Here is a 27,068-nt window from a genome sequence, read left to right as displayed (position 1 = left end):
AGCACTTAGTGGATTCTCTTGGCCAAAGATGATTACAGACTGGCTAAAGGTGTGGCTCCACGGAAGTCTGATGTATAACAGAAACTCCGTGGAGTTTATAAGAAGGCAGAACTAGCATAAAGCCCTGCCAGCCTGGACTAAAGGAGACAGACAATTTGAGATGTAAAACCTCTCTGGACCTCCAAGTTTCTATAAGCAGAAAGCAGATTGTGAAAGCTGCCCAGGCACAAAAAGGAAAAAAATATGTATTTTCTACAGGGCTGTGGAGTCAAGAGCAATGGTTAACTATGGAAGTCATTACCAGAAAGTAGATGTCAGGCTCAGTCAAGGCGAATTCCCTAGCTCTAGGGCAGCATTTGACACATTTTAATGTGAAGAAGTAAATATTTTAGGCTTGCTGGTCACATGTAATGTCTGTATATCCTTCTATGTTTTTGCTTTGTTTTTAAACTTCTTTCAAGCATTAAAAACGTTCTTTAGCTCCCAGATCATACCAAGAAGCAGTGTCTGCATGCGACTCCATGGGCTATTCTGTGCAGACCCCCTAGGGCCTGCCATCCGCCCAGGAAGACGTCAGAACTCTAATTAGCCAGTGAATGCCCTGTATCCCACAGTCTTCAACTTTTGGATTGGGAGGGCTTGTCCAATTTATTTTATCCCTGTTCCACTATTATACATTCATTGTTCAGGGAACAGATAACTTGTTTTATTAGTTTTGTGGAGGTTTTTTCTTTAGTTCATTGGTCTCTGAATTAAAGGGAATTGCATCTGTACCTAAGGTAAATCTTGATATCCTGAAATTTGAGCTTAATGCTAGGATTGGATGAGAGATTTGGGATTCCTGGGAAAATCAGTGAAGGTTACATGACTGTAATTTGGGAAAATGTGATGAAGGTAGCAGACATATTTAACTATCTACCCCACTTCCTTATGCTACCCTGTAACCACCCCCTTTTCCATTTGAACTTGATCTTTCCACTAGAAGTAGAGTGCACCTCGCTGATTATCATTCAGTCCAGATGTATAGTTTACATTGTCCAATGGAAGGGAAGTTAGTAGATGTGACAAAAGCAGAGGCATGAAATGTTCTGGCATGGTTGGGCTTGCCATCTTGTGTTTCTGCCATCAACAATAAGGTCATACCCCAGAAAGCCTGTTAGTCCACAGAGGAAGGCAGACATGTCAGCAGACCTGGACTTTTTGCCAAGCCGCTCAAGTCAGTCTAAGCCAACTTTCAGATGACGCAGTTCCATGAACAAAAATAAATAATTGTTGTTATAAGCCACTTTGTTTGGGGGTGGTTTATTAAGGCATAAACTTACTTTTATTTGTTTTAATCTTCTTAATGTGTCCCTCTGAAAGTATCTCACATTTATCTTCCATACTACTGATTAAAATTTATCTTTATGTTTGTGGTGTAGTTTTTAATTGTATTTTTGGTATCCCATGCAATTTAAAATATATATTTATTTTCCTTTTTTTAACACTTTATTTTTATTGTAGAACTCTCACTCATATACAAAAGTGCAGCAAATAATATAATGAAGCTCCATGTACCCATTACCAAGCTTCAACAATTATTAACTCCTGGCTAATCTTATTTCACTTCTAAACCCACCTGCTTTCCCTTTACTCTCTGGATTATTTTAAAGCAAATCCCAGGCATCATATCATTTCATCTGTAAATATTTTATTATGTTTCTCTAAAGATAAGTAATATTTTTAAAAACATAATTACCAGTCTATCATTGATGTGCATTTGGGTTGGTTCCATTTCTTTGCTATTGTAAATAGTGCTGCAGTAAACATACATGTGCATGTGTCTTTATAGCAGAATGATTTATAATCTTTTGGGTATATACCCACTAATGAGATTGCTGGGTCCATGGAATATTATGCAGCCATAAAAAAGAATGAAGTCATGTCCTTTACAGGGATATGGATGAAGCTGGAAGCCATCATTCTCAGCAAACTAACACAGGAACAGAAAACCAAACACCACATGTTCTCACTCACAAGTGGGAGTTAAACAATGAGAACACGTGGACACAGGGAGGGGAACATCACACACCAGGGCCTGTTAAGGGGGTGGGAGGTTAGGAGAGGGGTAGCATTAGGAGAAATACCTAATGTAGACGACTGGTTGATGGGTGCAGCAAACCACCATAGTACACGTATACCTATGGAACAAACCTGCACATTCTGCACATGTATCCCGGAACTGCAAGGAAAATTTTAAAAAATACATAATTAATTTTTACCATTACACTTTGTATTAGTCAGGGTTCTCTAAAGGGACAGAGATAATAGGATAGATGAATATAAGAAGGGGAGTTATTAGGAGAATTGACTCACACGATCACACGGTGAAGTCCCACAATAGGTTATCTGCAAGCTGAGGAACCAGGAAACCAGTCCAAGTCCCAAAACCTCAACAGTAGGAAAGCTGATAGTGCAGCCTTCAGTCTGTGGCTGAAGGCCTAAGAGCACCTGGTAAACACTGGTGTAAGTCCAAGAGTCCAAAAGCTGAAAATCTTGGAGACTGACGTTTGAGGGCAGGAAGCATCCAGCACGAGAGGAAGGTGGAGGCTAAAAGACTTAGCAAGTCTGCTCTTTTCATGCCTGCTTTTAATGCTGAAAGCTGATTAGATGATGCACACCCAGACTGAGGTTGGGTCTGTCTCTCCCAGTCTACTGACTCAAATGTAATCTCCTTTGGCAATACCCTCACAGGCACACCCAGGAACAATACTTTGCATCCTTCAATCCAATCAAGTTGAGACTCAATATTAACCATCACACACTTTTAAAAAGTTAACAATAAGACCATCAAATATTTAAGTTTAAATTTCCTTCCCAGTCTTTAAAACATTTTTCTAATATTTGGTTTGCTTAAATTAAGATCCAAACAGGATCTACACATTATCATTAGTTTATGTACTCTTAAATCTCTTTTAATCTATAGGTTCCTTCTCCTATACATAAGTACTATACATATAGGTACATAAATATATGTACATATATTTATTCATAGACACACATATATATTCATAGACACATATATATATTCATAGACACATACATTGTTATTTCAAAATAACAATACCATTGTTGTAATTTATTATGTCACTGAAAACAGTTTGAAATATTTTCCATTACCTTGTCTTTAAGTTATATTCCACAAGGATGTATAGTCAATTACTATGTTTTAAAATAAATAGAGTGATTTAAAAAAATCAATGTCACCAGATAAATACTTAGATTCATTTGTGACATTTCACATTCAATTTTTAGGTATTTCTGTTCAATTTAATTTTTAAACTAATCATATCAAGCATATAGAAGTATTGCCAGAAAAAATACATAGCTACACGAAAAGATGATATTGGATCTGTACCTCATATTCTACTTAAGCGAATTAGTCATATATAAAAAGCAAAATTTCAAAAATATAGGCTGGCTCACACCTATAATCCCAGAACATTGGGAGGCTGACGTGGAAGGAATGCTTGAGACCAGGATTGTAAGACTAGTCTGGCAAGACAGTGTGATCCTGTCTCTCTCAAAATAAAAAAATTAACCAAGCACAATGGCATGCATCTTTAGTCCCAGCTACTCTGGAAGCTGAGGCAGGAGGATCACTTGGGCCCAGGAGTTCAAGGCAGCAGTGAGCTGTGATCACACCACTGTCCTCCAGCCTGGGTGACAAAGTGAGATCCTGTCTCTAAATATACATATTGTGGTGGCAATGCAAAGGAAGATTTTTTCAAATGAAACATCACAAAGTCTATATAAAATAAAAATAGAATTTTCTACATTGAATGGTTATTTTCTATCCTTCACAAGACTCATATACTAAGCAGGTAGATATGCCTGTACCTGGAGAAAGATGTGTGTTACACATAGCCAACAAAGGGTTAGTATGTTGAATATATGGGGAAAGTCTAAAACATCTGCAAGACAAAAACAAAAACAAAAAAAAAAACAGAAATGAGCAAATAATTTCATCAAGCAATTCACAGAAAATGAAAATATGCAGATCCACTAAGCATATGAAAAGGTGGATGATCAATCTTATATCAGTAAAATGAGAATTAAATTTAAAATGAGATGTAACTGAACAACCACCATGATGAAAACAGTAAACAGACAACTGAAATACCAAGTTATGACTAGAAATTACAATAACAGAATTTCTCATACACCGTTGATGATAAGGTAATTGGAAAATGTCAAAATAAAAATTGTACCAGACAGGCCGGGCGCGGTGGCTCACGCTTGTAATCCCAGCACTTTGGGAGGCCGAGGCGGGCGGATCACGAGGTCAGGAGATCGAGACCACTGTGAAACCCCGTCTCTACTAAAAATACCAAAAAATTAGCCGGGCGTGGTGGCGGGCGCCTGTAGTCCCAGCTACTCGGAGAGGCTGAGGCAGGAGAATGGCATGAACCCGGGAGGCGGAGCTTGCAGTGAGCCGAGATTTCGCCACTGCACTCCAGCCTGGGCGACAGAGCGAGACTCCATCTCAAAAAAAAAAAAAAAAAAAAATTGTACCAGACATAGTTAAATGGGCAAGGAAAACTTTATTTAAGGTTATTGCAGTAGAAGTGAGAGGCCAGAGCTCAGCTTGAACGCAACTCCACGGAAGAAAAAGATGGTACAATGGCGGGAGGGTATTATAGAGCTGGGATGAAGGTAATCATAGGCCATCTGTGTTTACTAATTGGCTTTATTCAAAGAAAAAGTAAACTTTCTTTTACCTTCGTGACAGAAAGTAGGTTTAGAACTTGGAGCTACATGCCCAGTGACATTAGGCTCCTACCCTGCCACAGAGACTGAAAGAAAGTGCTTCTGTCTTCCTTTCCTATCACATTTCAAAGGAATGAATTTCAGGTCTTTGAGGAAAATATTCCTGGGTTGTGAAACTGGCAAGAGGTTTTTACAAGATTTACATCTGAAAGGGGCAGGGAAAGAATTTATAATTACAGGTTTTCTTAAGTAAATTTTCTAAGAAAAGGAAGGGGAGGAGGGAACTCCATGGTTAGGCCATCAAGATTCTCTAAAGGTCTGGATGAGAGGAAGGTTGGAGGCCCAGAGGAAAGAGGAAACCTGTCTAAAGTTTAGCCAATTGAGGAAAACATTTAGGCAGTCTAAGTCAAAAACAATTCAGGATTATAATTAGCAGTTAAATATGTGCATAAGCTGTCTCTGCAAATCTACTCCCAGGATATGCTCTAGAGGATATCGTTACATATAAGCAAATGTAACTGTAGTAAGACAGGAGGTAAAGCCATAAAGTCGATTTTTTTAGAAAGCAAAATTATTTTTGTCTTTCTGCCCCTTTCATATGATCTTTGGGGCTAGCAAATCCCCTGCCCTACAATGAAGATTCCGGCAAGCCCCATTAATTTCTGATTACTTTTATACACTATCAAATGTTCTCAGGTCATTTGAAGGCTAACAGGTCAGCCACAATTTAATCATTAATATGTCCTGTCCCATGTAATAGTCGGAGCTTCAATCTTTGTTTAAAGTTAAAACTCCCCCTTCTCTTCCATTTGGAAGAGGGATTTATAATTGGACTTTTCTCTTATCTTCAGAAAATATACAAGGAAAAGGGAAAAAGAGGAGTAAAGGTATGAGTTACAAATTTTCTCAATGATGGATAACGTGGAAATTTGGCTTCAGTTTTCTCTAGAATAGTATCCATTTAAAGTTGTCTCTTCCTCTAACGGATTATTTCACTTGCTTGGGGGGGTCACCAGTACCACGGTTCCTTTTCCTATTCCATCTGCTGGCTGGACTCCTAATCATTTGACAGTTACCCTTCCACTAAGGATGAGGTCTCCTCTTCCCAGAAAAACTTCTGTGTCCCTCTAGAGTTGGAAAAAAAACAAAAGGCAACAAACAACAATGACAACAAAAACCTCAAACACGTATTTTTGCCTACGCTTTCTGGGTCAATGGAAAAAACAGTAAAAACAATTTAGCTACATTCTATTTGATTAAATGTTTTGAAGAGAAAGGAAGTGGAAGAAAAAAATAGTACAGGGACATGGACAGAAAGATAAGACAATAGACACACAAAACAGAGAGATGAATAAAAGAATGTAGACGTTTATCTGATTCTGCAGGATATGTTAATTCGTTTTTAGGTCACTCTGCTAGTTCTTTAACTGGGTCACAGAATATTTATCACCTTAAAACAGTATTCTTTGAAACTGCTAATCAATCAATTAACCACTGTTCACAGCTCTTTAGCTGCTACTTACCGGCTAGAAAGGAATTTTTCCAGAAAAGTTTCTATCCATTTTTGTTTATGACTGCATTTTTGTGCCCAGTACTTCTGGTGTATCTTAGCTACACATTTAAAAAAAATTTTGTGAATTGATAAATGAATAAATGTATCTTTCAACCTGCAGGAAAGGAAGTTACTCTCTAATCTCTGACTAGCCTGCAATAGTATGGCCAGATGAATAAAGTAAAGGTAATATCTTACCCACAGGCTAAAGATATTTTCATTGCTATAATTCCCCAAACTTTATTGTGCACCCATTAAATGAACCTGAATTTCAAAACCCATTTTTGCTTCAGGGTAAAAGCTAGTATAACAATAGTACTTAAGCAAAGTACAAGAATTCCGGCAGTTTTAAAAAACACGAGTCTAAAAAGTAGAGAGTCAAACTGTCTTGCTTCTAATGCCAGCTCTGTCACATGCTAAATTATCTGGGGCAAGGTGCTAAATATCTCTGTCATTCTCATCAGTAATATGAGAAAATAATATTAGTGACGACTTCATAGGATTACTAAAAGATTAAATGTTAAGTAAATACTAGGTATTCTGAACATATTATCTCTAAATATTGTTATTTCAGTTTAACCTCTGCAGAAATTACAGAGGTTGTTTCATATGTTTACAAAAACAAGATTCTCACAAGCACTTCATAGACTTCATCCTCCCTCCCTTTCCTCTGTGAATACCTATGTCAAATCACACTTTAGGTTTTCATCAAAAGCACCAGAATGCTCTTGATGATGCCTACCAGAGGTACTCCATTGCCTACTAATGCCTAACCAAGGATGCTAATGTCCAATGTTTGCTTATTTCAATATTAAGGGTGTTAATGACCTTCATTTATGAATCCGAAAACACTTTTTTTTTTTTTTTGAGACGGAGTCTAGCTCTGTCACCCAGGCTGGAGTGCAGTGGCGCGATCTCGGCTCACTGCAAGCTCCACTTCCCGGGTTCACGCCATTCTCCTGCCTCAGCCTCCCGAGTAGCTGGGACTACAGGCGCCCGCCGTCACGCCCGGCTAAGTTTCTCTATTTTTAGTAGAGACAGGGTTTCACCCTTTTAGCCAGTATGGTCTGGATCTCCTGACCTCGTGATCCGCCCGCCTCGGCCTCCCAAAGTGCTGGGATTACAGGCGTGAGCCACTGCGCCCGGCCCCAAAACACTTTTTAATCACTGGACAAAGGTCTAGCGCAGTTGTATTTCAGAATAGAAGTCACGAATGTTTAGGCTATTCATATCTTACACTATCATTTTCTCTAGGAAGTATTTGAGAAAGAGATAATATTCTATGAGTATATTCTCTGCATTGGTTGGATTTCATCCATTGACCGCGAAGCAAGCATGCTTCAATTCTCTCTTAGGAAGTGTTTCCCTATACTCCCACCTCCCAGAGTTATGCTCAATAACTCATGCAGATAATAACTTTGAAATCTCCCACTACCTGTTCTTCAGTATTAGAGACTGAACGTTTGTGTCCTCCCACCAAAATTTATATGTTGAGGCCCTAACCCTCAGTGTGGATGTATTTAGAAATGAGGCCTCTAAGATAATCATTACAGTTAAGTGAGGTCATAATGGTGGGGCCCTGATCAAATAGGATTAGTTTCTTTATAAAAGGAAACAACAGAGTTTTCTCTCTCTCTACCTGCATACCCACCAAGGAAAGACCACGTGAGAACATAGTGGGAATGCAGATGTCTGCAAGCCAGGAAGTGAGAGCTCTCACCAGAAGCCAACCCTGTTGGACCTTGATTTGGAACTTTTAACCTCCAGAACTATGAGAAGATGAATTTCTATTGTTGAAGCCACTCAGTCTATGGTAATTTGCTATGATAGCCCCAACTGACGAATACATCCATTCAGATATGGTAAAATTTGTCACAATTTTGGGGTAGACACAGCTTAATCTCAGTAATGGATGAGTCATGTGCCAATGACTCAATAAAATGAGGAGTAGCTGAGGAGAATAGGAGCAGAATATTGAGTTGGGAAAGGAGAGAGAAGCTTGGAAGAACTTAGAAATGCCTAGTAGAGGCTCTTCTTTTTTTTTTTTTTTTGAGACGGAGTCTTGCTCCGTCCCCCAGGCTGGAGGGCAGTGGCGCGATTTCGGCTCACTGTAAGCTCCGCCTCCCGGGTTCACGCCATTCTCCTGCCTCAGCCTCTCCGAGTAGCTGGGACTACAGGTGCCCGCCACCACGCCCGGCTAATTTTTTTGTATTTTTAGTAGAGACGGGGTTTCACCATGTTAGCCAGGATGGTCTCGATCTCCTGACCTCGTGATCCGCCCGCCTCAGCCTCCCAAAGTGCTGGGATTACAGGCTTGAGCCACCGTGCCCCGCCAGTAGAGGCTCTTAAGGATGTGAGAAAAAAATAATGATTTGTAATGGCTGAAACTACTTACTACCATTCCTGAAGGTAAACACAATGTTCATAATATATAAACTGCCCATATTTTAGAGAAAAATGTGGTTTGTAACCAAGTGCTGAGGTAGAGTTGAAGTCTGCAAAATACCACGTGCTCTGAGCAGCAGCTTGACTCAGAAGTTCCACCTAGAAACTGAAACCAAGTATGTTGCTTTCTCAAAGATAGACAAATGTAAATGACCTCAAAAAGGATGACTTTATGCCAGTGAAATAGACTGTCCACTTTTATTAACTGTTTCCAACTATCCTATTAAGATCATATATGGGCAGTCAAGTTTTCTACAAAAAGAAATTTTGACAAACTTTCCATACTACTATATTTCCAAATTAAAGACTCATTTCCTGATAAAGTAACTAGGACACAAATGCAAGTTTTAGAAAATTACTTTGGAGCAGATATGGATGTGAATTTATTCTCTTGAGTAATATTTATCAACTCATCTTTAAAATTGGTCATGATCCTGCATGTCAATAGTGTAAACTTTATAGTTCACACTATGGTTTACAGCAATTAAAAGGCATTTTTACTTGTCATGATATTCCTAGGGGAATTCTACAATAATCCTGTTGAGGCTATTTTTTATACCTAAAGGTTATTTATCTATTTGATTTACAAATGGATATGCTTATATAGCTTCAGGCTTTACAACATTTACATCATTGGCTAAAAACCCAAAGAAAAACGCAGCATCAATGACAGCAGCACATGGTACAATTTTAGATTTTAAAATGATCTACCAGTAAAGAGGCATTAATTTACAAGCAACAGAAAACTCAAGCACAAAGTGGCTTAAAAATTAAGGGCATTAATTGGCCTAGGTAAATAAAAGTAAAGAGGCCAACCTTCGGACTTAATTTACTTGAAGGACCACAGAATATCATCAAGAGATAGCTTTTCTACAGCACTCTGCTTTACCTTCAGTAATATTACCATTATTCCCAAATTGCCATTTCTTTCAGTTACAAGTTGAAAAGTTATACATTTCTTCTTTTTTTTTTTTTACATCAATTAGGTAAGAAAGGCTCACTTCCAGAAACTTCCTGATAAGCCAGAAGATCCCTATTTTCCATCACATCATAGCAAATATTTTATTTAGTCTTGTTGGGCCAAACTGAGTGAAGAATGACAAATTTTTCCCATTTTTTCAGATTACTGCCATATGGAAAACATTTTGTAAAACATTATGTTTCCATTTCAATATATTCATTTAAAAATGTCATAGTGCTAGAAATTAATGATGTTTAAGTATGAATTACGCATTATTGATTATGCAGAACATTTTTTCTATCCCCTCCTTTAAAATGTTGCCACATTCATTAGCTGTTCAAGTTTAAAAAAAATCACATGGTATCCATTTATTATTCTTCAATACATTTTTATATCTGCAATGGATTAATCAGGTACTGGTGAATATAATAACTTGAGAAGAATTTAAACATTGAATTGTTTCAGGGAGCACAGTGATTTAAAACCAACCAGGAGAAAATTCCCTCAAAATATTGTTTTATATAATTTTCTGTCTATTACCATAATAGCAAAATAAAAACAGTAAATAGCTTGTAAAGAAAAATAGAAAATATTTCTCTTTTGCTGCTCCTTTGAAACCACCATTATTATTAGTGTTCAGGTAAAGAAAGTAACATTTTAATTTTGGAAATGGTGGAATCCTTCATAAGTAAAATAATAAACTTTATCTCAGTTGTATAACATCTTATTTAGAAAAGAAGATTTCTTCAGTATCTTCTTGAAATATACATCAAAGTATTATAAAATGGTTCATTTTTGCATGAAAAGTGGAATTTCAAGTTAAAAAGTTAGTAATTTGAACTAACGTAAATCACCAATTAGTTCATTTTAGTATCTTTAACAAATCAATAATTATGGAAAAATAGAAAAGATGTCCTTTTTCCAAAAATTGTTCAGATTAGCTATGAATTACTATGCAAACCATAAAGCACTCTGAGCCTTAGAGTCTTCACCTATAAAATGAGGGAACATGACTAAATGCCTTTTAACCTCCCTTCCAATCTACAAATTTAGGCAGTAGCATTACCATTTTAAATAATCCTTTAAAGAGTGAGGGTTTCACCTCAAAGTATTTTCTAAATATATGAAATTCCCCTTTAAGTTGCAAACCTTTGCTATCAACATTTACAAGAAATGCATTATACACTTTCCTGTCACACTAAAAGAGTGTGAGGTATGACCCACAACACCGTCCCCTGACTTCACAGCTCTGCCTGTAAAACATAGCACCAAATAGAACAGATCAGCATACATAGGTTTCTGTAACTTGGCTCAATTATCTGCAACTGTGAGACAAGCTTTGCATCTCAAAATGAGGAAGATAGAAACGTTCCTGTCTGTCTTTCACTGTTTTGAAGACCAAAAGAGATTCCCATATCGATGCAAACAATTATCTTTGTGATGAACAATTTTGACTTTTCCTGATGAAAAGATCTAGATAATATGTAACATATATCTTAAGGACAATTATACATTTATGATTTAAATCCTTCAGTTTACTGATTATTCTGTAGTCATTTTGCTTCTTTTCTAACTTGCTGCGTTGTCTTCTAATTGCATCAGCCTGGGATACAGTTTGTTTCTCCCAGAGTCTAGAAAGCTGACCCTTCAAAAAGTGAAAGTGAAAACCTACAGATCTGTCTGTTACTTTAGCAAATTTGGTATCGCCATTAATTTTAAAACAATGGCTTCCTAGAGCAGGAAAACTTTTTTGTTGTTGTTTTTCCTTGAGATTCCTACACTCCACTCCAGCCCTAGAAATTCTGATTGAGTATATCTGGGAAGGATAAAGGAAATTTCTGTTTCTCAAAACTCCCTAGTTAATTCTGAAATTGGTCAGTTTGGGAACCACTACTTTGTTCTCTGTTTTAGACCTAGTATAACATTTTCCTCTGACATTAATCACAATACATTCAGAGTAGATTTTCAGAAATCTATAGAGAACTACTGTAACAATCTTTTTCAGGAAAATTTTGAAATGATATATTAACTGCAGAGCTAAGACAATTCAGGTAGACCCTGAAAAGTGGATGGCTGTTCCTCATGGGAAAATTGTTTTCCACTTTACTTGTAATCATTCACTGCTAAACACAAAGATTATCTTATAACAATTGTCATTACTAACTATAACATGAAAGTTCTCCAAATAACAAAAAGATGGCTGATTAGTTAATTGGTATTATTGGGAAAATGTGTCTAGTAGACTGAATAAATGCGTAAAATAAACCGCTTTCTGTAGAATTTCAAACTTTTCTCATGCCTCTGGAGTTTACCATAAACAGGACAGAAGAGTTAACCAAAAATACTATTATTGAAAAATAAGCTCAATTAGCTGCAAGAATATAAGTTAAAAAAATAGGTATAATTTTCTCTTTGAGGAGTTTTAAGACACGCACAGATTTCAAATTCCATTTATTATACCCAGAATAACTAATTATGAAAATGATATTTAAAATATTTGGTATCAAATACTTGATACCACTCCTTCCAAACTTAATATAAAACCCACATTTTTTTTTCTCAGGTGTCCTAGACGTCTGTAGCCACTGCAGAATGTTTTTATACCTCTTTGTTGTCTGCTTGGGCTGCACCAAGCATAAGCCTCATGGTTGATATTGTCCTGCATCTACACAGCTGTCATATACTGAGGAGCCTAATGTGGACAAATACATCTGCTGCATAACCCTCTAGGAGACACAGCTTTGGTTCTCATTGAAATATACATCAAAGCATTCATTGGTTAATCCATAATTCAAACCAGCCAGGAGTGCTACTCCAGATATTTCTGCAGGAATCTACATGAATACATGTGGTTGAAGAATCTATGATTTTCCTTCAGAGGCACAACACTTCAACATTCATATGTGTCCAATCCTACCTACCTGCTATGACATGAACTTGGATAGAGGGTTAAACACATTTTGTCAGTATAGTGTCCCATGATTGCTCTCATGTCACTTAAAAAGTTCAAACTCCCTATGAGAAAGACAAGTGGTACAAAAACCACTTGGATTAGCTGTTCTGGTGATTTGCATTTAGTTCTCCAACTTTAATTTTAGGAGAAATAATATAAAACAAATTGCACAGATCGTTAGCATTTTCCTAGCCATCTTTTAATAATTTTAGCTAACTTGCAATTTATATTAAAGCTTCCAAAGCATTTCAATTAGATGGAATTATCTTGTCTTTGCCACCATAGAATAAAGAATAGCAAGTTAAGTAACCTTACAATCAAAATGCAACTCATATAGAAATATCCAAAATGTAATTAACATGCTGGCTGGTGGTGGGAATATCCCCAAAGCAATCCTGTATATATTTTATTTTTTTAATTGACAAACACAATTGCATTGCATATTTCTCATGTACAACATTTAATCACATTCTGAGCTATGCCAATGTCCTTGTGTCTTACAGATCCTTATCACCATGTCTATGAAAAAAATAAAGACCATTAGCACCCTCAGCATTTTCGTCCTTAAAAATTAAGCAACTTCTGAAGACTTCTAATATTCCAGCTCTGTATCAGTTGAGCTGATGATGATGTTCTGAGATTATCAGAAAGAGACTATTTCTTTAATTATATTTGCTATTCTCATGGCCAACCCTGGCCTGAGATATGTGAATGAGATCTTCTCAACCCCTCTCACAGATCCAAAAGTTGGCGAGAAGCATGTGTAAAAGTCCAAAGGCCATATATTTCATTGAGCAGAGGGCAATTACAAGGACCAAAATGAGTCCTCAGGGCCACAGCCATTGCTGGGGGAGTAAAGATTCAGAAGGGGCCACTGGGGCTTGGTGCTGAGATCCCTGAAGCTGCCATCCCAGCCCTCACTGAACCCTACCCCAGGAGCCCAAGCCACCTGCCACCCTTCTTTGAACCAATAACGTCTCCAGGAATGAGTTTATGCTGAAATATTTTAGCCTGAGCTATATGCCCTGTTTTTAGAGTCAGGAATTAAGTTTAGCAGAAAGGATCCCCAAAAGAAAACTAGGGCTATTACCAAACTTAATGGAGTGGATGAGAGAGGATAAAATGATTTCTGCCAAAAATGGGTTATTGGTTTATGATTGAGCTGAACCTGGTATGGTATACTCAGGAATTTTCTCCCGCCAGTGCCTACAAACATGCTTTGTAATACCTAGCTTATCTATCGTTGAACAGCATCTCGACCAGACCTCCTATCTAATCTCTTTCTACATCCAGTGAATTCTAAAACAAAAATTCTGCTTCAAATCTGGCTCAGTGCTCTTCCCCTCTTGCTCGTCTCAGGCCTGCCTCATGGCTTATAGACCTGCCTGTGGGGAAAGGAGTTGTAGGCTTGGTTTTACTTTCCAATTAACTTTTCTGTTCCTTCCCACCTGTCTTCTACATCCAGGATTGGGAATATGAGTAGGAAGAGGGCTTTGGAGGAAGAAGGACAAAGCATATGCTATGCGTCAAATGTTTTGTTTTTGTTTTACTTTGTTTTGTTTGTTTTGTTTTTACAAAGTGGCCCTTGGTGCCCTCCAACACAGTTGTCATCCAAATCTAACTTTCTATTTTAAGGCCCATTTGTGTGTTTTTTGGAGTGTCCCCCTTCCCTCCCTCCCTTAAGGGAGTTTTGCACTGTCCCCTTCTCTAACTTTTTGATATATTCCCTACCTGGTCACTTATACCCTGCTCCATCTCTTGTCCCTGGCAGAAAACTCTTAGCTTGTTTCTGCTAAATCTCACCTCATTGGCCAACCCACTTGGGTGAATTTCAAGACAGCTGCCATTCCAGGTACTATGTAGCCCTTAGGACCTCACACTTCCTTTACTACCAAATAAAGCAATTGTAGACATTTTTGTTGCTGGATTTCCTTGTCTTATCCTGCAAAAGCAAGACTACTCCAGCCAATCTTTTACCTTTGAAACTACCTAGGCAAAATTCAGCCACCAACTTCCAAATTAAAATTAAATTAAATTAAATTAAGTTAAAACTTAAAATTCTAAATGTTGGAGAATAAGAAGTCTCTTGCATTAATCACCAGTTGCAGCATAGTAAGGACTAGGAAATTACAATTTAAGAAGCGTCTAGTCCAAAAATAGAATAACTGTACACCTTCTTGCAGTCAGCTCAATTATTTGGAGTAATTTTGGGGGGCTCCCTCACTAAGCTTTAGTTGGGAAGAAAGAGGATACACCTTTCTTTCTCTCATCAGAAGGAAGGGGAAATCCCACAACTTCTTCCTCCTATCTATGAGTTTCCTCTAAAGAAGATTTTCTCAAAAATCTCCAGTCTTCTGTACATATTGTGTGGAGATAGGCAGTGAGAGCAGCTTCACTGGCTATATCAGACTTTAGGATGTTCATGATACACATTATCAGATTAAAAGTTTCAGGCTAAATTCTGAGACACCAGGAATTTAATAAATAAGCAGAATTAGGGTTATGTTTTCCTAATTCATTCTGTCACCCACTTAGTATGGCAGCTGAGGCAGAGAAGTGACTGTTCTTTCCCCTATCTTGCCCAATTTTCTATTGGAAAAGAACAAAATGTGGACAGAGGGAGGAGAAGAGTAAAAAGAACAGGGAATACTAAATATATAACTGCTTCTGTGACCCTACTTCCTGAGATCTGAGCTGCCGCATTCATGAAGGGTTAACCATACTCTGTGCTAGAACTATTGAGCACATGTGATTCCATTTTATCTAAAAATGGAGATTTCTGAAGAATGTAGAACTATGTTATTATTTTAATATTTAAGCCTGTACTCAGTGAGATTCTAAAACCTTGAAAACTTTCTCATCACAGGAAGCATAAATCAAGGGCCTGTATTTAATATCACACAAGGCAGAAATAATCCTACAAAAAAAAAGAAAGGGAAAAAAGTGCTCTTGCAGATGTACTATGTTAAATAGATATGCGTGGCATTTATCTTCAGAAGAACCATTGAACAAGTGGGAAGTGTAATAAGCTTTTATTTTAACCCAACATAAGACAGAAGACACCAAGAGCAAATGTGGAATCTTATCAAATATAGCAACTGACTTTGAGCTTATCACTCAGTACAAAAGGCACTAAAGCCCACAGAAAAATAATTCCATTTTGATTATGTGCACAGATAAAGCCAATGCAAAATTGTTTTCAATTAATACAGATATAGCAGCTTTTCTTTTAAGTGGAACGCATATCAGAGTTGAAATAATGTGAAAAGAGGAGAAAGAAAGATTAAAATCACCATTATGTCTTTGAATGGAGGAACTAAATATAATACAATAAATTATTTATTAATAAGAAACAGGTAATTATAATAAAAATCTAGTCACATAAATTTCTTCAAACTAAATATGGCTTTTAGATTTTTAGATGACTTTAAAATAGTGTGTGTCTCCTGGAAACATTACATTTAGATTTTTAATATTTAATGATTTTTTAAAGATCATTGACTTATGACCACAACAATATGATTAACACAACAATACTTATGAAAATTAAAATTATAGTGATTTCTGGAAAAAATGCTTTGTTTTTACAAAAAAAAAGTTATTACTCCCCACTGCACCTGAAATGCAAGAAAAAATCATCAGAGCTGTTTATTTTTATTAATTAAATTGAAGGTTGAAATCACTTTACTTTGCTCAGTTTGTAGAGGTGGAAGAAGGCTTTTTAATTAAATGTCCCAGAAGCAGAAAAAGCATTGAATTATCAGATACTCATAAAAACAATCTCCAAAAAGAGATTGTACAGTTAATAGCCTAATCATTTCGATGAAGAGAGCACTTAATTCTCAACCACCTTTCTGTAGTGATGACAACTAATAGAAAAGCAATTATTATGTTAGAATTATTCTTATGCCTGCAGAGCCTGACTGACTCTTCATGTTTCCAGAGGGAACCCAATAGGGCTTGTGATGAACTGAGGTAGGGTATTGCATTAACTTTCTTTGAAGCTATGTGTGTTGCCGTCTTTACCAACACTAGCACAATAATTATCAGAACAAGCATTCTTTGTTATGAGCAATATGTATAAAATGTGGGCAATCAATAGTAACTAGAAAATTGAGCTGGCAAAAAGAAATTATTATACATGAGTTGAAGTTGCAGTCAACTGTGTAATAAAAGATTCATCTACATGAAGACTTGTGTTAGCACAAAATTTTATATAAAAAATGTTTCAGAAAATCAGAAGATAATGTATAATCCTTGATTAATGTTAAAAATGCCACTTGGCATATAACAATGTGAGCCTTCTATATGATGTTAAGGAGAACTAGTTTCTCCTTAACACCATATAGAATATTTCTTATAAAGTAACTGCTCCTAAAGATGTCCATCCTCATAAGACAGAAAGTCAGGATCAAATGATGATATACATGGAGGAATAAAAAGCACCTGCGCTCTCTCTCCTCCCTCCCTCTCTTCCTCCCGTTTTTTTCTGCGTTTTTTGGGTGTGTGAGTGGGGATGGGGCACTCCCTCTGAAGTTCGAAAATGAAGCTTCTATTTCCCAAGCCTACTCCAAATTTGAAATAATAGTTGGAATTATTATTATTATTAATTATTACATACAGCCTCAATAATTCCTTCTTTTAACATTAGAACACTATTGTTTCAAATTTTCCTATTAATGACTTTCTGAATTAGTTCAAATTACATACATTTAATAAATGCCTTATATGTGGCAAGCCACAGTGCTAGACACTATGAAGAATATAAAGAAGAAAGAATGTAGCTCTTGGGCATATGGGGCATAAAGTCAAAGTCAAAGAGCTGAATACACAATATAATTTTTAAAGGAAAAATATAATAAGCGTTGAGTGAACTAAACAATAAGTACTAAGCAGACGTAAAAGGACTGAAGAAAATAAAAGAAAATATAACATGGAGTTCCTGCTTGGTAGAGAAATCCTTCACGACATGCACAAACTCATTTAGTTCTCAAAACTGCATTTTGAAGAAGGGATTATTTTCTCCATTTACAGATGAAGAAGTTGAGGCTCAGAAAGGTTAATTAATTTGCTAAAGTTTTCACAGCTAATAACAGCTGGATTTTATACTTAATCTCCAGTCTATTTATTTACAACATTCATGTTATCGCTCTGTTTTATAGTAATGAATACAGGGGAAGAAATGAGTCCAGAGTTCATTTTTTAAATTGGTCAAAATGCAATAGGCGGAAATCCAAAACATAGAAGTGGGTAGAGAAATATGTTGAGTATGGATGTAGAGGCAGGAGACTGAAGTACATTGTGCACATGTACCCTAAAACTTAAAGAATAATAATAATAAATAAAAAAGAAGGAAGAAATAAGCAAAAAAAAAAAAAAGAAAGAAAGAAAATGAGAGGTTCACCTGCTGACTGGTGGGCAGGTTGGCTATTTCCAACTTTCAATTCCCTTCCCCATGAAAGGAACTGTGCATGCTTTAGATTAAATGTTATACCTTGAGTATACATATATGCAGCATTTGAGCACTGATACTACCCTAGTGTGCCATTTTAAGCTGAAAGAGCAATAAATGTTTTGAACTTGTCTCGTAGGTGAAAAGGCACTCTGGAGAGGTTCTTAAAAATTCAACATTCAGGACATACTTTTTTTCTCCTCTGAAAGTCAACAAAATCTCAAAGGAGATAAACCAAAATAAATAAATAAATAGGTGGTGGGGAAAATAGTAGAGCAGCTAGTAAGATGGTGTTAGGAGCTTGGCAGTTTGATAAATTCAATTTACTGAGCATACACAATACAGAGAAGGAACAAATGCAGCAGGTCAAGGAGAGCAAATTTCAAGAGCTGTTATACAAAAGATATCAACACAGGAGTGTTTAATGTTAATGAAGCTTAATTTCAAAGCCTCCTCATTTCTACTGTTTTCATCCAAAGCCCCGGAAGGGGCCTCAACAATGTGATCATACATCTTGCAAAATTTTCAAAAGTAAATTATTTAACCAAAATGATTAAAGATCACTGTCATTTTCCTCTCCAGTTTGCACTACCACATGACCACACCTGTCAAGGCCGTGGATTACTCTCCATCATTGTTGGGATCATCTAGCTAGAGAGAGGTTTAATTGTAGATTTATTTATATGGAGTCTCGTTCTGTCACCCAGGCTGGAGTGCAGTGGCGCAATCTCAGTTCACTGCAACCTCCGCCTCCCAGGCTCAAGCAATTCTCCTGCCTCAGCCTCCCGAGTAGCTGGGATTACAGGCACCCACCACAACACTTGGCTAATTGTGTGTGTGTGTGTGTATGTGTGTGTGTGTGTGTTGTGTGTGTGTATTTAGTAGAGTGGTTTCACCACATTGGTCAGGCTGGTCTTGAACTCCTGACCTCAAGTGATCTGCCTGCCTCAGCCTGCCAAAGAGCTGGGATTACAGGCGTGAGCCATGGTACCCAGCCATTTTTTTTTTAAGGGGGATATATTGTCCGTGATTTTTAGTTACTTCTCTGTAGAATAATAAAGTATTTCTAGCCTTCTTGGTGTTGCAGTTACATCTAGAATATAAAACCACTTACTGTATCAAATTATGTATTTATAGTTTTTTTGTTATTTTTTTTAAAGAGGAACTCCCTCCACTCACCAATTTGTATAATCTTCATGCCCCACAAAACTATGGGATAAAACATTTTTCACAGGTCTGGAATGGAGAAGTTGACAAATGATTTGGAGACAGGGAACATATCCAAAGAAATCAATATGGTATAAAAGCTGATACAACATGACAGTATTAATAACTCTGGGTTGGGAATCAGGTTACCTAATTCCTAGTCTCCAAACTGTGTGAATCTAGGTATTACAGTTTCAGCTATTTTGCCATCAGTTATATTATCTGTAAAAACGAAAAGGTTAATCCAACTTATGATTTCCATACACCAGTCCTTGAATTGTTACTCATTTGCACTAAAGTTTTTAAAGACAATTAGTTCATTCACATATGTCTACTATTGTGTTTGCGGCAGGGGCTGCTGGGCACTGGAGATACAAGGACTCTGCCTTCCTGAAGCCAAAAGACTAGTTCAGGAGTGGAGTGGGGGGAAGACATTAAACAAATAATCATAGAAGTGAATACAGGCCGGGCGCGGTGGCTCAAGCCTGTAATCCTAGCACTTTGGGAGGCCGTGGTGGGCAGATCACGAGGTCAGGAGTTTGAGACCATCCCATCCTGGCCAACATAGTGAAACCCTGTCTCTACTAAAAATACAAAAAATTAGCTGTGCGTGGTGGCAGGCGCCTGTAGTCCCAGCTACTCGGGAGGCTGAGGCAGGAGAATGGCGTGAACCCGGGAGGCGGAGCTTGCAGTGAGCCGAGATGGCGCCACTGCACTCCAGCCTGGGGTACAGAGCCAGACTCTGTCTCCAAAAAAAAAAAAAAAAAAAAAAAAAAACAGTGAATACAAATTCCATACTGCTTACATAGTTTACATACTATGAAGATAAAATAGAAAGAGCCACAAGAGAGTATAATAAGTAACTTCTGGAGATCAGGTAAATTCTTCTAAGAAAGTGTCATCTGAGTTGAGATTGAATGAGCAAGAGTTAAGTAATGACAATGAGGGATGAAAGAAGCCTGAGAGCCTTTCAGGCAGGAGGCAAAGAATGAACACTGTCCTAAAGTGGGAGAAACACAGCTCACAGGAGCAGTAGTCTCCAAATTTCATTTTGATCATGTACAACAGTTTAAAAATTTTACCATACTATGAATACAATACCTGTGTATTTATGCATTTTTTATTCATAAACAGTATACATGAGATGGCTCTGTAATCCAAATATCTGAGAACCATTGCTTTATGTGAAATTGTGGTCTCTTTAGTCTCTAAGATTCTGGGGTTCTATGCTTGCAGAAAAAGACTTAACTCCATTGTGGAAACAAACTGTACATTTTTTTGTCATTTTGTTATTCTTTAAAGAGGAGCTTCCTCCACTCACCAATTTGTATAATCTTCATGCCCCACAAAACCATGGGATAAAACATTTCCCATATGTCTGGAATGGAGAAGTTGATAAGTGATTTGGAGACAAAGAACATATCCAAATAAATCAATATGGTGTAAAAGCTGATACAACATGACAGTAATACAGATACAACATGACAAAATAACAAAAATAACTTTCAAGATTTTTTAAAAGTGAAACATCACTTAAATGTTTCAGCATTTCCAAGTATTTATTGTTCTAAAAGCTAGAAACCCTGGCAATTGAGCAAAAGCCAGATTTTGGTTTTGCATGTCTATTGTCATATAGACAACTCCTAAATAAGTTTAGTAATGACTCTCTAAAATATATTTATAGATCTTACTCTCTGACACTATCCATGGAAACAAAATCTCAAATTTTATGAAACTTCTTGTTTTTATGGTAGCTGATATTTATTAAATTGTCAACAAAAGCAGAAAAATTGTAATGCTTGATCGTTTTTTAATTCAATAAATGCATACATATAATACTTTTTAGAATAAATCCAGACATATTCTTCTGTCAGGCAGGAAGGATTTCATTTACATATAGCTAGAATCAGGTCTCGTGTTAGTAAGGCCTTATTATTTTTACCAAGTATCTGTGACATGTACTTATCTAAAACCATATTAGAGATAATTAGAAGTAAACTTCACTTGTCAGAAAAGGTGTTCAAGGTATAGTGTGTTCCGATGTTATTTTTTCTTTATAGGAACAAATATAGAAACTGACATGAATTGCCATTGTTTTTTACAAGTGTTTACATTTATATTAAACCATGCCTTTCCCAAAGCTTTTCACAGTCCCCATCAAAAATTTTTCACAAATTGTGTCAGTTATGAAATATAAACCCTCAAATTTTAAGAAGACGCACAAATGTATAGTACAAAGAAATTTCAAAAGGATAAAAGTGTATATTATTTCAAGTACTGGAAACACTTTCTAACAAATTCCATCCCTTTTGCATAAGCCTTTCTAATGAATTCCATCCCAATTTGCATATTTTAAAAAAGGTTATAAAGTAGAAAAATATTTGCCTTTTATCTAGTCATCAATATATTAACCTATGCTAATAAAATATTTTAAACATATTAAATGAAAATTTATTTAAAATATTTAGCATTTTAAAAGTAGTAATATAAATAATATATAGTTTAATTGGTATAGCTCATTCATCAGAGCATACAATTGGAATTCTTAAAATCCATTATGCAAAAGCCCTTGAATTCTTTCCTTTTTCCAATGGAGAAATAAAAGCAATAAAACAGAAGTACCAGTTTTGGGGAGAAATGAATTAATTTTGCTCTTTCCATCAGTAATGCAACTGAATTGGAATTTTCAAGACCATGCTATCCTCAGTGTTGGATGTTCCATTTCACAAGAAGATGAACTATTATTTTACTCATTAGTGAACTCAGTAGTTCTTTTACACAAATTTCCCTTTTGAATGGAATATTTCAACATATTATAAATATATGGGTAATTAGGTGGATATGAATACATATATCTGTGAAAAAATATTTAATAAGTAACCCTAAACTGCAACATATTTTGAGATATTACATTTTTAAAACTTTAGATCCACAATGGCAAACCACTGGGTACTATTCGGTTGGTAATGGCACTAATGGGAGGTTATGGAAATTAAGGAACTGAAGAAACTTCTACCAAGGGCAACAGACACTGAAACACTAAGTTTTTGTATGTGGTTTATAATCTTAATATAAGACTGATCTTGCCTAGGTTCATTGTATTTTTCAAACATTTTAAGGATACTCTTCACCTACTCCAAACAATACTAAAATGATCTTTCATTTGGTCATATTGACTTTTAGCACTTCTGAGCTTAGTATTTCTGAAGTACAATTGAGCAAGTTATGCTGCTTGAGGAGTAGAAGATTGCTTAATGGTAAACTAAATCTTTCAAAACCAAGGATTTTAAAATTTTCAGATTTTACCTATAGTTAGATTACATCTTCATTCTTGATGATTGGGATATTTGAATCAATCAATGTTGATGCATGTAAATACATTATATCACCAGTAACTCTTAATTAAGTTGGACATGCAGGCTGTATAATTTCTAATATAATCTTGGAATCAAATGGAAACACTGGAGTCCTCAGCACCAGTTATATGATGCCACTACAGTGCTCAAAATATCAAGGACCATTAAGTATTGCCTATAGTTTTTAAAATAAATTATATTTTATTTGAAGGACATAAGAAGTGAATAAAGAAGCCTTGTAATAAAAATATTTATTTGACTTCAGATAATTTGCAGGGGGAGAAAATTATACAACCTGCTAATTCTTTGTTTCTTGTCTTGATCATATTTGCTCAATTCAAGTCTGAGAACCAATTCATAAGAGAATGTAAGATTAAAGAAAATACATGATATGGTTTGGCTCTGTGTCCCCACGCAAATCTCACCTCAAATTATAACCCCCATAATCCCCTTGTATCAAGGGTGGGACGAGGTGTAGGTAATTGGACCATGGGGATGGTCTCCCCCATGCTGTTCTCATGATGGTGAGTGAGTTCTCATGAGGTCTGATGGTTTTATAAGCATCTGGCATTTCCCCTGCTGGCAGTCACTCTGTCCTGCTGCCCCATGAGGAAGATGCCTGCTTCTCCTTTGCCTTCTGCCATGATTGTAACTTTCCTGGGGCCTCCCCAGCAATGCAGAACTGAGAGTCAATTCAACCTCTTTCCTTTATAAGTTACCCAGTCTTGGGTATTCCTTCATAGCAGTGTGAGGACGGACTAACAACAACAACAACAACAACAACAACAAAAACACTTCTTCTAAGAGGGTACAAAGCACTGAAAAATAAATTTAAATTATGAATTAAGTTGCAGTATCGTATCTACTATCTTTATTCTCTGTGAATCAGTAAGCAAGAGAGAGCTTGAGAAGACTGAAGAGAAAGGGTGGTAGAAAGGAGATTTTGAGCTAGATGGAATCCATTAGAACGGAAGGAAGTAATCACTGGATAGTAGAAAACATTCACAAGAGAATGAATGTATATATGAAAGGGAATAATATTTTTAAATAAGCAAGCATACATAGTTCCTTCAGCAACCACCCACAGAGTCCAAAAGGTAAAGAATGTTTGCTTCTTTAATCAGCCACCTACTGTCACTTTTGTTCCATAGGATCCAGGTTATTTGTTAAGAGAAGAGAAAATAAAAATTAAAAGACAATAAAAAAGAATGTGTTGATATTTGCAACAAATAGCTGATTAGAGGGGAAATGGAGGGAAAAGAGAAACTGGAGAAAGATTAAGCTTCATGTATGAGGAAGCAGTGGCCAATCGTGTGAAAAATACAGAATACAGCATTAGGAAAGAAGGTTTATTGCTTTTGATTTTGTTTTATAGTAAAAAACAACAACTCTGAAGGTAAAACTTTGTAAACTCAAAGCAGGTAGAGAGAATGTGGAAGAAGGAATGCTATCAGGCTGATAATTGGTATTGCAGATAAAGAGAAAGTGCTAGAGAGTTGCAGGAGTCTAAGGTGTCTTTGAGAATGTCATAGAGTCAGTAGAAAGACTGATATGGTTAGCAGCCTTCATTGGCATAGCTAAGACTTTGTTAAAGGAGGTCTGTGGGAAAGCACTTCCAACAGGTACAAGGAAATTGGGCATTTGTCAGGTAAAGATATTATCATTAATAAGGTTGTGAAAGTCATTCACTTTCCCCAAATATCAGAGATTAAAATAGGTGTAAACCTCCAGTGCATGGCTGGAGTGTGGGACTTTAATAGGTCATTTTGGTTGATACGGAGATGCACCATTCAGATCCAACTGCAGGGAAGAACGTTTAGCTCCATCTGCTGCCAGTACTCAGTGGACAACCTTTACTGGTGAGCTTCTTCAGGGATTGTCTCAGTTACAGAGAGCTGCTGCATCCAAGGTCATACATACATTTCTAGGGGTGGCCTATCATGCAGTGACTAATTGAAACAAGATTTTAAAGGCCCAGCCATTTTAGCTCAAGAAAGGGGAACTCTGATGGGCCATTTTACTTCAAGAGATCCCTCTAGGGTGGTTTGAGGCTGTTAGATCTGCATAACAGCTTGATTTATCCAAGCCCATTCACCAGCCCTGATTTCTTCCCCTCTCTGCTATGGGCGTTGACCAAATAGCTGCTCCTAAACACTAAAATTTATGTCAGTGTCTGCTTCCCACAGAACCAACACTGTGAAATTCATCGATAATGACAGTAACCAATAGGAAAAATTTTTTAAATGCAGTTGAGTGGCAGATTGGGAGGAGAAAAGGGAAATAAAGTACATCTTTCAGTTCCAAGATTTCCAGAAATCATAATAATTTCTTTTTATGTCACATAAATTCCCACATATAGCTTCCCCTCCTTGTAAACAAATTTCCTTTTTTTTTCAAGCTTTTCTTGTAACAAATCTGTTTACCTTCCTTGCCTTGCCACTTCTGTTTTGTGTTTCACATGCTAATCTCCAGTTCAAAGATTCCCTTAGTATTTTTTCCCTGTGTTCATCCTGTTCACTTACTTGTATTGAATAAAAAGACTCAGGATAATAGATTAGCCATTTCTATCATGCAATGCATCCCCCTTTATCTGGAGAATTAAAACATTGTTGTTCCATATCAGTTTCTTATTTACATCTTTTGAAAAAGCAACTGAATGATAACTGCACAAATTAGATGTAGGTTAAATTTTAATATGGCACTTGGCATCATTTCAATTCATAAGAAATTAATTCCTTTACTGCAAACCTCAGAATTTGTCCCATGTTTGATCTTGTTCATTTATGTTGTAATAGACATATTTACTATGACCTTTTAAATTATAATGATAATAAAATAGTTACAATTGAGTAGTTAAAGTGTGGCAAGGTTTGTGCTAAGTGTTTTAATAGCATTACGTAAAAAAATCCTTAAAATAACAACTTAAAGTAAACACTATTACTATTTTCTTCTTATTGGTAGAGAATCTAAGTCTAGAAAGAATACGTAACTTACTGCTATGGTTAGGCTTTGTGTCCCCACCCAAATCGCATCTTGCATTGTAATCCCCATAATCCCCAAAATCCCCACATGTCAAGGGAGAGACCAGGTGGAGGTAATTGAATCATGAGGGCTTTCCCTCATGCTGTTCTCGTGATAGTGAGTGAGATCTCAGGAGATCTGATGGTTTTCTTTTCCCTTTGTTCAGCACTTCTCCTTCCTGCCACCCTGTGAAGAAGGTGCCTGGTTTCCCCTTTTCCTTCTGCCATGATTGTAAGTTTTCTGAGGCCTCCCCAGCCCTGCTGAACTGGTAGTCAATTAAACGTCTTGCTTTTACTAATTGCCCTTCTCAGGCAGTTATTTATAGCAGTATAAAAATAGACTAATACACTTACCCAAGAACGCAATATATGTGACAGCTCTAGGGAGACAGCCCAGGTCTGCCTGATACAAACCCGTAGATAAAGCTAGTAGACAACACTACAAGAAGTCACCAAACGGCCAGCTATGATCTAAAATAAGAAAGTCTAGGAAAAGTGAAAGAATAATGTCAAGGTATATACTTTTGTACAATTTGACATTCCTAATGACAGGGTCAAGCAAGCTAACAGAGGCATCTGTATTAAAGAGCAGTGGGACAGTAACAATTGACCAGTCTATACACAGTGACATATGCCTACTAATTAACATACATAACTTAGTCCTTAATTATACTTCTATTTTTGTTTATTAGAGATCATTGTCTCAGTAAGGAAGGAAATCATTGTCAAGACTAATGATAGTAACCCTTGAAATAAGTTAATGTCATTTCTTGTTGGAAAATACTATTTATTTGAATTGAAATAAACGTTTAAAACCATAGGAAGTTGATATGATTTGCATTTGTGTCCCTGACCAAATCTCATGTCAAACTGTAATCCCCAGTGTTGGAGGAGGGGTCCGTGGGCAGATGATTGGCTCATGGGGGCAGGTTTCCCCCTTGCTGTTCTCATAACAGTGAGTTCTCATGAGATCTGTTTAAAAATGTGTGCACCTCTCCCTTCACTCTTCCTCCTGCTCTAGCCATGTAGGACGTGCCTGCTTCCCCACTGCCTTCTGTCATGATTGTAAGTTTCCTGAGGCCTCCCCAGCCATGTGGAACTGTGAGTCAATTAAAATTCTTTTCTTTATAAATTACCCAGTTTCAGGTATTTCTTTATAGCAGTGTGAGAACAACTAATACAGAAGTATTAGAAGAAAATGAGCATCAATTAAACGTTTATTACAACATCTAAATAAGTGTCTAAGGTTATCATTATACCTTTGAGAAGAATATGAAGAGTAAAAAATAATTATATCATTCATTCATTCAAAAACCTTTCACAGAGCATCCTCTGAATATAAAATATTTTATAAATTATTTTATTTAATCTTCA

General features: G+C 36.5%; 1 long non-coding RNA gene across 1 annotated transcript in view; it reads left to right on the top strand.

Annotated features, from left to right (window-relative positions):
• Positions 1 to 7,939: 7,939 nt before the first annotated feature.
• Positions 7,940 to 27,068, top strand: part of LOC129478348 (uncharacterized) — a 70,867-nt gene continuing 51,738 nt past the window's right edge. The window contains exons 1-2 of the long non-coding RNA XR_008656405.2: positions 7,940 to 8,114; positions 25,862 to 25,926. This is a non-coding gene — a long non-coding RNA (uncharacterized lncRNA). The remainder of the gene's footprint in view (positions 8,115 to 25,861; positions 25,927 to 27,068) is intronic.

Source organism: Symphalangus syndactylus, chromosome 3 (assembly GCF_028878055.3).
Source record: "Symphalangus syndactylus isolate Jambi chromosome 3, NHGRI_mSymSyn1-v2.1_pri, whole genome shotgun sequence".
Lineage (NCBI taxonomy): Eukaryota > Metazoa > Chordata > Mammalia > Primates > Hylobatidae > Symphalangus > Symphalangus syndactylus.
The sequence above is the reverse complement of the archived record's forward strand: the minus strand, read 5'-3'. Positions and strand labels throughout refer to the sequence as shown.